The following is a 13871-nucleotide window of genomic DNA, read 5'->3' on the forward strand; positions in this document are numbered from 1 at the left end:
ATTTTGGACTCCCAATCTTCATGATTTATAACTTCTCCTTCTCCTTATTTGGGTGCCCATGTGACCAGTTGTATGCTTAGTAGAACTAACTAGTCATATCAGTTTGGTAGCATGCATGCACTCTTAAATAACTAAACACCGTCCTAAGAAAACTTTTAATTCATATGTATATGAATTAAGTTGTGGGTATTTGGGAGAAAGAGAGTTAAGGATCGGGAGAAGGCTATACTGCTTCTACCTTTTGAGAGAGTAAATATTAAATACAGTGAATAGTTTAGTTTACTATGAGTTTATTTACTGTCTGATAAAAAGAACTTTCTTACATCGACAGTTCTGTTTTAATGTTTAATTTCTTTACCTGTTTCAGTAATGATCAGTTTAAATAGAACATCTCTCTATAATTTGATAGAATCTTGATTCAAGATTCAGTATGAAGTGATTCAAGATTCAGTATGAAGTGTATCTTTATGTGGAAATAAAGATGTGTAAGTGGTTTTAGTGGCTAATGTTTGTATTTCTCATTTTATTCATAATTTATTTCTATGATGAAAAGTGAGTGAGAGTCACTCAGTCGTGTCCGACTCTTTGCAGCCCCATGGACTGCAGCATGCCAAGCTTTCCTGTTCTTCACTATCCCCCAAAGTTTGCTCAAATTCATATCCATTGAGTCAGTGATGCCATTCAACCTTCTCATCCTCTGTCACCCCGTTCACCTTCTGCCCTCACTCTTTAGGTCTTCTCATTAGAGACCTCCAAAGAAAATGAGTACGGATAGGTTAAAATATATATGTAACAACATAATGTAAATTAACTATATTTCAATTAAAAATATGTAGTAACAGCTTTGCGGCTCCATGAACTATAGCCCACCAGGCTCCTCTTCCCTGGAATTTTCCAGGCAAAAATACTGGAGTGGGTTGCCATTTCCTACTCCAGGAGCTCTTCTTAACTCAGGGACCAAATCCACATATCTTGCACCTTCTGCATTTGCAGGCAGATTCTTTACCACTAGTGCCACCTGGGAAGCCTTAGACATTTCACAAAAATGGAATCATACAATATGTGATTTTTGTGTGTCTGACTTCTTTAACTTAACAAAAGGTTTTCAAGGTTCATCCATGTTGTACCATTTATCAGTATTTCATTCCTTTTTATGGCCAAATAAATATTCCATTGTATGGGTTCCACACTATATTTATTCATTCATCAAATGAGTAACATTTGGGTTATTACTACCTTTTGGCTATTACGAATAATGCTGCTATGAGCATTTATGTGCAAGTTTTTGTGTGGATATTTATTTGTATTTATCTTGAGCATGTATATAGGAGTAGAATTGCTAGTCATGTGATAATCCTGTGTTTAACATTTTGAAGAACTGCCTGACTACATTCCACATCAACCACACCGGTTAACATTTCCATCAGCAGTACGTTGAGGTTTCCAGTTTCTCCGTAACATTTGTTATTGTCTGACTCTTTGATTATAGCTGTTCTAGTGGGTGTAAAGTAATATTTAATTATGGTTTTGATTTGTATTTCACTAGTGGCTACTAAGGTTGAGCGTCTTGTACTTATTGGCCATTTTTACGGTTTCTTTGGGAAATATCTATTCAGATCCTTTGCCTCTTTGAAAATTGGGTTATTTGTCTTTTTATTATTGAGTTGCAAGACTATTTATTCTAAATACAAGTTCCAAATACTTTCTCTTATTCCTTAAATTGTCTTTTTACTTTCTTGTAGACAAGTAGAACTTTACGGTCCTTGAGTGTGTAGCTACCATAAAGTATGCTTGAGAAACTTACTAGATTTGCATAATCTCATTATTTGTAACATTTTAGTTATGTGCCTTTGAAAAAAATTCAGGCATTTATATACAAAGTTGACTGGACAATAAGTTTATCTTGATTAGCTATTAATACTGCTTTAGATCATCTGATTTGAATTTTCAGATTGTAAATTGGATTATTAATTTTACTTCAAGACCTTGGATTATTTACCTTTCAGTTGAAATACTGTAAGGATTAATATGTTTGACCATTCTGGCTAAAACATTGAAAACTAAAACATTGGTTTTATAAGTCAGAATTATATTTTTAGCAAGTTAATAAGTACTAGTTATTTTTATGATGTTTAGTTTGAAAGGTGCACATTTTCTTGGGAAGTGTAGCTTGAAACCACTGTTAGCAGTTTAATTTTTTAAGGCTAGGGTTTTTAGAATAGTATGATGGTATACCATGGTGTGTGAAGTAGTATCCAGGCTGAGGCTCACTGTCACTGTGAAAGTAAAGGTGATTACTGATTTCCTTTCTGTAATAATATTTGCAAACTAAATTACATATGGATGTTGGGCATGCCATTTCATCAGATTTTTGACATATTAATCATAACAGAATTTGTTTATATATGCTTTTTTGCAACCCCATGGACTGTAGCCTTGCAGGCCATGGAATTCTCCAGGCAAGAATACTGGAATGGGTTGCCATTCCCTTATCCAGGGGATCTTCCTGACCCAGGGATTGAACCCAGGTCTCCTGCATTGCAGGTGAATTCTTTACCATCTGAGCTACCAGGGAAGCCCTAAAATAATCAACAGCAAGTGAAGTGAAGTAAAAGTCACTCAGTCATGTCCGACTCTTTGCAACCCCATGGACTGTAGCCTTGCAGGCTCTTCTGTCCATGGAATTCTCCAGGCCAGAATACTGGAGTGGGTAGCCTTTCCCTTCTCCAGGGGATCCTCCCAACCTGGGATCGAACCCAGGTCTCCCACATTGCAGGCAGATTCTTTACCATCTGAGCCACCAGGGAAGCCCAAGAATACTGGAGTGGGCAGCCTATCCCTTCTTCAGCAAATCTTCCCAACCTAGGAATTGAACCAGGGTCTCCTGCATTGCAGGCAGATTCTTTACCAGTTGATCTACCAGGGAAATAGGAGTTGGTTATTTTACTGCTGTTACTATGGAAAAGTGCTCCTTAATTCAGTCTCTTGTACTCCTTAGCAAACAGGTGGGGAATAGGAGGACATTATGAATATCTTCATTAGCATTTGAAAAGCAATCTTTATAAGGAGAAAAAAGCAGTCAAATTTCTACTAGACTCCGTTTTTGAAAACCCTTGTAGATGTTACCCAGTACGAAAAAAATCCTGTTGTTTCTGCTTTCTAACCATACATTCTCAATTTTCTGACATCAACTTTGGATGTTCTATAATTTAATTCAGTTGTGACACTACCTGAAGTTTGTGCAGACTCCACAGAGTAAGGGATCAATCACGTAAGACTGTCCTCACTCCTCAGCCATGAATGGGGTCCCCAGGCTACCTTCACTTATGTTCAGCCAACTACAGATTAGATTTCCATAATCCCTCTCTCAAGTCCCTTTCAGGTTCAATAAATGGCTATAATAACTTACAAATTTAAGGAAAGTGTTATGCTTAATGTGGTTTATTTCAGATCAGATCAGATCAGTCGCTCAGTCGTGTCCGACTCTTTGCGAACCCATGAATCGCAGCACGCCAGGCCTCCGTGTGCATCACCAACTCCCGGAGTTCACTCAGACTCACATCCATCAAGTCAGTGATGTCATCCAGCCATCTCATCCTCTGTCGTCCCCTTCTCCTCCTGCCCCCAATCCCTCCCAGCATCAGTCTTTTCCAATGAGTCAACTCTTCACATGAGGTGGCCGAAATACTGGAGTTTCAGCTTTAACATCATTCCTTCCAAAGAAATCCCAGGGCTGATCTCCTTCAGAATGGACTGGTTGGATCTCCTTGCAGTCCAAGGGACTCTCAAGAGTCTTCTCCAATACCACAGTTCAAAAGCATCAATTCTTCGGCGCTCAGCCTTCTTCAGAGTCCAACTCTCACATCCATACATGACCACAGGAAAAACCATAGCCTTGACTAGACGAACCTTTGTTGGCAAAGTAATAATGTCTCTGCTTTTGAATATGCTATCTGCATTGGTCATAACTTTCCTTCCAAGGAGTAAGTGTCTTTACCAAAGGAACATTTCATGCAAAGATGGGCTCGATAAAAAGGACAGAAATGGTATGGACCTAACAGAAGCAGAAGATATTAAGAAGAGATGGCAAGAATACACAGAAGAACTGTACAAAAAAGATCTTCACGACCCAGATAATCACGATGGTGTGATCACTGACCTAGAGCCAGACATCCTGGAATGTGATGTCAAGTGGGCCTTAGAAAGCATCACTACGAACAAAGCTAGTGGAGGTGATAGAATTCCAGTTGAGCTATTCCAAATCCTGAAAGATGATGCTGTGAAAGTGCTGCACTCAATATGCCAGCAAATTTGGAAAACTCAGCAGTGGCCACAAGACTGGAAAAGGTCAGTTTTCATTCCAATCCCAAAGAAAGGCAATGCCAAAGAATGCTCAAACTACTGCACAATTGCACTCATCTCACACGCTAGTGAAGTGGTTTATTCAAAAGGATACAAATGAGTAGCCTGATGAAAAGATACATAGGGCACGTTTCAGAAGGCTCCTGAACTCTGGTGCCTCTATCTCCATGGAGTTGGCATGCACCACCAATTAGGAAACTTCCCAAAGCCTCATTGTTCAAGAGTTTTTATTGACGTTTTCTTAAAAAAGCGTGACTGATTAAATCATTGGCCATCAGTGATTTAACCTGGAGATGAGATGGGTAAGATGAAGTTGAAAGTTTCAACACTCTAATGATACGGTTGATTCCTGGGTAACCAGCCTCCATTTTGAAGCTGTCTAGCAACCCCACCAAGAGTCTTCTCATTAGCATAAACTCAGGTATGGTCAAAAGGGGTTCATTATGAATAATGAAAGATACTGCTATCAGGATGCTCAGGAGATACTAAATGTTATAAGAACTATGTATAAGGAATCAGGTGCAAAGATCAAAATAAACATTTTTAAAATTAAACCACACATGCTAATCTAATATGTATCAAACACCCCGTGTATTTCAGGCTCTCTGCTAGGCATTAAGAATAGGAAGAATAAAAAGACATGATGTGTGTGTTCAAGGAGCTCACACTGTAGGTGTGAAGATAGAGACAGTGATGCTGCATCTTACAGGGTGTTAGGGTATGAAACTAAGGGTATGAAATTAAAACCTAACAGGCAGAATTTCTCTGACAGGCTCTTAAATTGCATGAAATCCACCACACATCTTTCTATAAGTCCAACAGCTTAGTTTTCCAACATCACAATCTCCTCAGTTGAGCTCTAGTTGAAACTCTTGGTCTGCGATCAGGGCCGTGTTTTACGAAAACTCTTAACTGTATCTTTTAAACAGTAAGATCATACTTAGTTAACCTCTCAATAAGAGCTGCTTCTGCAGTTAGAGGCATATAGGAACTGAGAGACTAAGGAACAACAGATTTGTATGTCTCATAGTGCTAGAGGATAAATTTGTTGACTGATCACACTGGTATCATTTGTGTTCTCATATTATTCACTTAGTCTCCTCTATGTGTGTCTCTTCCCATCCTCCCTTAATCCCTTTCTATCTAGTAAATAAGACACATATATGATGTGATTCCAGTGTGTATAAACATATGTATAGCATAAGCGCCATAATAGATTTATATAGGTGAGGACACAAGTGAAGAAACAAGGTTTAAACTCATATTTGTAGGTAAAGGATGTGCTGTGTGCTGTGCTTTGTCACTCAGCCCTGCCTGACTCTCTGCAACCCCATGGACTGTAGCCCACCAGAATCCCAATCCATGGGATTCTCTAGGCAAGAATACTGGAGTGGGTTGCCATACCCTCCTCCAGGGGATCTTCCTGACCCAGGGATTGAACCAGTGTCTCTTATGTGTCTTACACTGGCAGGTGGGCTCTTTACCACTAGCACTACCTGGGAAGCCCCAAGGATGATATTCATAGTTGAATTAGCAAGTGGAACTGACACTTCGAAATGAGATGCAACTAGTGTTTTCTGTCCAGATACTAATCACATACTTCATTGCCTTCAAAAAAATAGTTGTTATGTCTGTCTTTTTCCTATTTTCTCAGTGATTCTTCTGCTTATAGAGTATATTCAAGGAAGTGTACTGGGCATGTCTGTGACATGGCTGAGGCAGAGGATTCTAATCGCCAGTTTCTTTGGCTTGTGATGCTGCTGTAACTTGTCCACAGTACCCCAAGTTGTACTGGTGAATATAAATATGGGAAAATTGATCTTCCCCATTGAGCAGAGAACTATAGGCCAAGATATAATGCGTCCTTTGGCCACCTACACGGTTATGTTACCGTAATACATCTTCTGTTTTGCTCTTTGTTTTCTCTGTGTATGAAACAGAAAGCTTTTATGTTGCTCTACTTTTCCTTTATGCTGAAAAAGTTACCTTATTTTATACTGAAAAGTTATTTTCTAGTATACTATTTTAATTCTGTTGTTTCTTATGTGTATGTATGTATATATATGCGTTTGTGTGTATGTAAGTTAGGGTTCCCTGGTGGCTCAGACGGTAAAGAATCTGTCCACACACACACACACACACACACACACACACACACACTCTTAAGCTACTTTGCTTGGGGTTGCCACAGGGATTACAGTTAACATCTTAATTTAAAACAGTCTAGTTTGGATTAATCTCAATTTTAATATGCAAAAAGTTCTAGTATAAAACCATTTATAAAAATTATATCTTTATACATTACAAGCCCATCAACATAATTTTTTAGATGTATTTATTTATTTTACTTTGGAGGGCTGTGGTGGGTCGTTGCTGCTGCTCGCAGGCTTTCTGTAGTTGCAGAGAGTGGGGGCTACTTTCTGGTTGTGGTGTGCGGGCTTTACATTGTGGTGACTTCTCTGTTGCAGAGCACAGGCTCTAGGGCGTGTGGGCTTCAGAGCATTGACTTAGTTGTTGTGGCACAGGCTTAGTTGTTCCATGGCATGTAGCATCTTCCTGGACCTGGGATGGAACCAATGTTCCTTATATTGTAAAGCGGATTCTTAACCACTGGACCACCAGGGAAGCCCCCATCAATACAATCGTATAATAATTTTATGCACCTGTCCTTTAAATGAGACAGAAGAAAAGAGTTACAAATATACATTTTTTATTATCTTTTGTGTTCACTTACATAGCTACCTTTATTGCTTAGTGTGAATTTGAGTTACTGTCTGTTGTTTTTTCGTTTCAGCCTGAAATGAAATAACTCTTTAGTGTTTCTTACAGGGCAGGTCTGCTAGTGATGAATTCTTTCAGTTTTCCTTTATCTAGGAATATCTTAAGTTTCTTTTTTCCCACCTCACCTAGCTCTCCTTCATTTTTTGAAGGGTACTTCTGCTAGATGACAGTCTTTCTCTTTCATCACTGTGACCATATCATCCTACCCACTGGCCTGCACAGTTTCTAATGAGAGGTCAGCTATTAAACTTGTTCAGGAAACTTTGTACCTAAGAAATGTTTTCCTTTTGCTGCTTTCATGATTTCTGTCTTTCAACAGTTTGGCTATGAAACATCTAGGTGTGAATCTCTTCAGCTTTGTCCTAAACTTAAAGTTTATTGAACTTCTTAGATACACATACTGATGTTTTCCATCAAATTGGAGAAGTTTTTGTCATTATTTTTTTCAGATATTCTTTCCACTCCTTTTTGTCTCTCCTCTCCTTTGGAAACTCACATTATGTATATGTTGGCATACCTGATGTAGTCCCACAGATCTCTGAGGCTCTCTGTCATTTTTCTGTGTGTGTGTGTGCGTGCGTGCGTGTGTGTGTGTGCGCGTGCGTGCACGCATGCGCTTAGTGGCTTAAGTTGTGTTCAGCTCTTTGCAACCCTATGGACTGTAGCCCACCAGGCTCCTCTGTCCAAGGGATTCTCCAGGCAAAAATACTGGAGTGGGTTATCATGCCCTCCTCCAGGGGATCTTCCTGGCCCTGGGATCGAATCCATGTTTTTTGTGTCTCCTGCCTTGGCAGGCAGGTTCAGTACCACGAGTGCCACCTGGGAAGCCCAAGTTTTTTCCTAAGTGTGGAGAATCTCAACTGTCTGCAAGTTCAGTGATTCTTTTGCCAGTTCAAATGTACTTTTTATCTTCTCTAGTAAATTTTTCATTTCTTTTATTGCTCTTTTCAACTCAAATGTGTATTACACTTTTTGTATTTTTTAATTGCATTGGATGGGAATATCATTTTCATATGGAAATGCCAGCTTTTTATTTGATTGTTTTTATAATTTGTCTCTTCATTTTTATACTCTTAAGTAGAGAATATAAAATGTATTATATTTTTATGTAAATATAAAATTATTATATATAAATGTATTAAATATATAAATTTATATAGAAAATATAAAATATGACCCAAACTTTCCTATAATTCTTTATACATAACTTCCTTTAGTTCTTTGAAATATTTTTAATAGCTGATTTAAGGTCTTTGTCCATAAGACCAACATCTCGACTTCTTCAGAGACAGTTTCTGTTGACTTTTTTCCTGTGTATGGGTCATGCTTCCCTGTTCCTTTGTATGTCTTACAATTTTTTGTTGGAAACTAGATATTTTCAATAATGTGACAGTTAAGAAAACCATAGCCCTTCCTACCCTCTGGGATTTGTTTTGCTCTGTTGTTGGTGTTGTTATTTGTTACTTTAGTGACTTTCCTGGGTTGATTCTGTTCAGTCTCTGTTCTTTTGAAGTCTGCTCAGCTAGCTTGGTGGTCAGTTATTGATTGGCCAGAGATTTCTTTAAATGCTTTGAGCCAGTAGGTCTCTGTTCAGCTTTTGCTGAGGGGCTTTGTGTGTGTGTGTGTGGAGGGGGTAGCTTTGTGTGTGTAGGCAAAGCTTCAAGGTCACCCAGAAGTGAATTATTAGGGCCTTGTTAGGTCTTCTGTGCAGTTCACACAGCTCCACATGTGTGCGTAGCCTTCTAAATTCCCAGGGAGGTTGCAGAGTTTTTCAAAGCCCCTTACGGATATTTCACTCCTCAGTTTTTCCTTTTAAGTATTTTGGTCACCCTCTTTATTAGCTGCAACTAGTAAAATCTGTTTCAGAAACTGCAATGTTAAACAGTTGCTATTGACTATTTTCAACAAATACGCTGCAGATAGGACTATACACATTGAGAGAGCTCTGAGTTGTCAAATAAAGCCTGAAGAATGCAGTTTTTCTAGCAAGCTGCCATGCAGGTGAAATAGTTAAAAGAGTTTTCTAGTGCTTGGGGAGGGGAGGAATCCAAGTGTATTCTGGCTCTCCAGTATCTGCTTGGTTTTTGGGTTTCACAGCTACCATAGTAGCAAGATTTTGGTTTTCAAGGCTTATCTGGAGCTGGAGATGAGAGATTGCATTAGGGCAAGTTAACAGCCTACAAAGCTTGCTGTTCTTGCTAAGATAACAGGTTTCTTGAGTAAGCATAGCTTGGATTATCACAATCCTTCAGTTAATTTCCTGAGTGCTAGAAAAAAGTTTTGACAGTGTTTATCTGTATTCTTTAAAAAAAATTTTTCTTGAAGTATAGTTGATGTACACTATCAAATGTTACAGGTGTACAATATAGTGGTTTATTATTTTTAAAGGTATCCAACCAGTCTATTCTAAAGGAGATCAGTCCTGGGTGTTCATTGGAAGGACTGATGCTAAATCTGAAACTCCAATACTTTGGCCACCTCGTGTGAAGAGTTGACTCATTGGAAAAGCCTCTGATTCTGGGAGGGATTGGGGGCAGGAGGAGAAGGGGACGACAGAGGATGAGATGGCTGGATGGCATCACCAACTCGATGGACATGAGTTTGAGTGAACTCCGGGAGTTGGTGATGGACAGGGAGGCCTGGCGTGCTGCAGTTCATGGGGTCGCAAAGAGTCGGACACGACAGCCACTGAACTGAACTGAACTGATACTTCATTTATAGTTATAAAATATTGGCTATATTCCCTGTGTTGTAAATTACATCCTTGTAGCATATTTTATACATAATAGTTTGTACCTCTAAATCCTCTACCTGTAAATTGCCCTTCCTCCTTTCCATCTCCCTCCTGGTAACCACTAGTTCTCTATGAATGTGAGTCTTTTTTGTTGTATTCACTAGTTTTGTATTTTTTTAGATTACACATTTAAGTGATGTATCATGCAATATATGTGTTTCTCTGACTTATTTCACTTAGCATCAGTTTCAGTTTAGTCTCTCAGTCATGTCTGACTCTATGAGACCCAATGGACTGCAGCACGCCAGGCCTCCCTGTCTATCACCAACTCCCAAAGTCTACCCAAACTTCTGTCCATTGAGTTGGTGATGCCATCCAGCCATCTCATCCTCTGCCGTCCCCTTTTCCTCCTGCCCTCAATCTTGCCCAGCATCAGGGTCTTTTCAGATGAGTCAGCTCTTCGCATCAGGTGGCCAAAGTATTGGAGTTTCAGCTTCAAGATCAATCTTTCCAATGAACACCAGGACTAATTTCCTTTAGGATGGATTGGTTGGATCTCCTTGCAGTCCAAGGGACTCTCAAGAGTCTTCTCCAACACCACAGTTCAAAAGCATCAATTCTTCGGCGCTCAGCTTTCTTTATAGTCCAACTCTCACATTCATACATGACCACTGGAAGAACCATAGCCTTGACTAGACGGACCTTTGTTGGCAAAGTAATGTCTCTGCTTTTTAGTATACTGTCCAGGTTGGTCATAACTTTCCTTCCAAGGAGTAAGCGTCTTTTAATTTCATGCCTGCAGTCACCATCCGCAGTGATTTTGGAGCCCAAAAACATAAAGTCAGTCACTGTTTCCCCATCTATTTCCCATGAAGTGATGGGACCGGATGCCATGATCTTAGTTTTCTGAATGTTGAGCTTTAAGCCAACTTTCTCACTCTCCTCTTTGACTTTCATCAAGAGGCTCTTTAGTTCTTCTTCACTTTCTGCCATAAGGGTAGTGTCATCTGCATATCTGAAGTTATTGATATTTCTCCCAGCAGTCTTGATTCCAGCTTGTCATCTTCCAGCTCAGCATTTCTCATGATGTACTCTGCATAGAAGTTAAATAAGCAGGGTGACAATATACAGCCTTGACATACTCCTTTTCCTATTTGGAACCAGTCTGTTATTCCAGGTCCAGTTCTAACTGTTGCTTCTTGATCTGCATACAGATTTCTCAAGAGGCAGGTCAGGTGGTCTGGTATTCCCATCTCTTGAAGAATTTTCCACAGTTTATTGTGATCCACACAGTCAAAGGCTTTGGCCTAGTCAATAAAGCAGAAATAGATGTTTTTCTGGAACTCTTGCTTTTTTGATGGTCCAGTGGATGTTGGCAATTTGATCTCTGGTTCCTCTGCCTTTTCTAAAACCAGCTTGAATATCTGGAAGTTCACAGTTCACGTACTGTTGAGGCCTGGCTTGGAGAATTTTGAGCATTACTTTACTAGCATGTGAGATGAGTGCAATTGTGCAGTAGTTTGAGCATTCTTTGGCATGCCTTTCTTTGGGATTGGAATGAAAACTGACCTTTTTCAGTCCTGTGGCCACTGCTGAGTTTTCCAAATTTGCTGACATATTGAGTGCAGCATTTTCACAGCATCATCTTTTAGAATATGAAATAGCTCAATCAGAATTCCATCACCTCCACTAGCTTTGTTCATAGTGATGCTTCCTAAGGCCCACTTGACTTCACATTCCAGGATGTCTGGCTCTAGGTGAGTGGTCACACCAAGGTGATTATCTGGGTCATGAAGCTCTTTTTTGTACAGTTCTTCTGTGTATTCTTGCCCCTTCTTCTTAATATCTTCTGCTTCTGTTAGGTCCATAACATTTCTGTCCTTTATCGAGCCCATCTTTGCATGAAATGTTCCCTTGGTATCTCTAATTTTCTTGAAGAGATCTCTAGTCTTTCCCATTCTGTTGTTTTTCTCTATTTCTTTGCATTGATCGCTTTCTTATCTCTTCTTGCTATTCTTTGGAACTCTGCATTCAGATGCTTATATCTTTCCTTTTCTCCTTTGCTTTTTGCTTCTCTTTTCACATCTATTTGTAAGGCCTCCCCAGACAGCCATTTTGCTTTTTTGCATTTCTTTTCCACGTGGATGGTCTTGATCCCTGTCTCCTGTACAGTGTCACAAACCTCCGTCCATAGTTCATCGGGCACTCTGTGTATCAGATCTAGTCCCTTAAATCTATTTCTCACTTCCACTGTATAATCATAAGGGATTTGATTTAGGTCATACATGAATGGTCTAGTGGTTTTGCCCACTTTCTTCAATTTGAGTCTGAATTTGGCAATAATGAGTTCATGATCTGAGCCACAATCAGCTCCCGGTCTTGTTTGTGCTGACCTTATAGAGCTTCTTTGGCTGCAAAGAATATACTCAATATGATTTTGGTGTTGGCCATCTGGTGATGTCCATGTGTAGAGTCTTCTCTTGTGTAGTTGGAAGAGGGTGTTTGCTATGACCACTGTGTTCTCTTGGCAAAACTCTATTAGCCTTTGCCCTGCTTCATTTTGTACTCCAAGGCCAAATTTGCCTGTTACTCCAGGTGTTTCTTGACTTCCTACTTTTGCATTCCAGTCCCATATAATGTAAAGGACTTCCCCTATAATGAAAAACATTTTTTTGGGTGTTAGTTCTACAAGGTCTTGTAGATCTTCTTAGAACTGTCCAACTTCAGCTTCTTCAGCGTTACTGGTCAGAGAATAGACTTGGATTACCTTGATATTGAATGGTTTGCCTTGGAAATGAACAGAGATAATTCTCTCGCTTTTGAGACTGCATCCAAGTACTGCATTTTGGACTCTTGTTGACCATGATGGCTACTCCATTTCTTCTAAGGGATTCCTGCCCACAGTAGTAGATATAATGGTCATCTGAGTTAAATTCACCCGTTCCTGTCCATTTTAGTTCACTGATTCCTAGAATGTTGATGTTCACTCTTGCCGCCATCTGTTTGACCATTTCCAATTTGCCTTGTTTCATGGACCTAACATTCCAGGTTCCTATGCGGTATTGCTCTTTACAGCATTGGATGTTACTTCTGTTATCAGTCACATCCACAACTGGGTGTTGTTTTTGCTTTGGCTCCATCCCTTCATTCTTTCTGGAGTTATTTCTCTACTGATCTCCAGTAGCATATTGGGCCCTTACTGACCTGGGGAGTTCCTCTTTCAGTATCCTATAATTTTGCCTTTTCATACTGTTCTTGGGGTTCTCAAGGCAAGAATACTGAAGTGGTTTGCCATTCCCTTCTCTAGGGGACCACATTCTGTCAGGTCTCTCCACCATGACCCGTCCATCTTGGGTGGCCCCACACGGCATGGCCTAGTTTCACTGAGTTAGACAAGGCCGTGATCCTTGTGATCAGATTGGCCTGTTGTCTGTGATTGTGGTTTCAGTCTCTCTGCCCTCTGATGCCCTCTCTCAGTGCCTACTGTCTTACTGGGGTTTCTCTTACCTTGGAGGTGGGATATCTCTTCACAGCTGCTCCAGGAAAGTGCAGCTGCTGCTCCTTACCTTGGACGTGGGGTATCTCCTCACGGCCAGTGCTCCTGACCTTTCACGTGGGGTATCTCCTCTCAGCGGCTCACCACTCCAGCGCTGCACAGCATAAGTATCACTTAGCATAATACCGTCCAAATCCATCCATGTTGTTACATATGGCAAAATTTCATTCTTTTTTTGTGGCGAAGTAGTATTCTGGGGTGTGTGTGTGTGTATATACATATGTACACAGCTTCTTTATCCGTGCATCTGCTGATGAACACTTAGGTTACTTCCATATCTTGGAAATTATAAAAAATGCTGCTGTGAATATTGGGGTGCATATATCTTCTTGAATAATTACTTCCTCTGCCGTTCTGAATGTACTTCTTCCCGTTGCTATGTATTTTTATTAGCATTCTGTTTCCAGTCTCTTATGCAGCTTCTCTTTGCTAGTTTTT

General features: G+C 39.9%; 1 protein-coding gene across 7 annotated transcripts in view; it reads left to right on the plus strand.

Moving 5' to 3' along the window:
* Positions 1 to 13871, plus strand: part of REV3L (REV3 like, DNA directed polymerase zeta catalytic subunit) — a 178112-nt gene that overhangs the window by 40989 nt on the left and 123252 nt on the right. The window contains exon 1 of one of the 7 annotated variants that reach the window (XM_059889686.1): positions 3688 to 4347. The exons of 5 other annotated variants lie outside the window; for them this stretch is intronic. The gene's annotated coding sequence lies outside the window, so the exon portion shown is untranslated. One more of the 7 variants, XM_024996592.2, reaches the window with a different exon arrangement.

This window comes from Bos taurus, chromosome 9 (genome assembly GCF_002263795.3).
Source record: "Bos taurus isolate L1 Dominette 01449 registration number 42190680 breed Hereford chromosome 9, ARS-UCD2.0, whole genome shotgun sequence".
Taxonomy (NCBI): Eukaryota; Metazoa; Chordata; class Mammalia; order Artiodactyla; family Bovidae; genus Bos; species Bos taurus.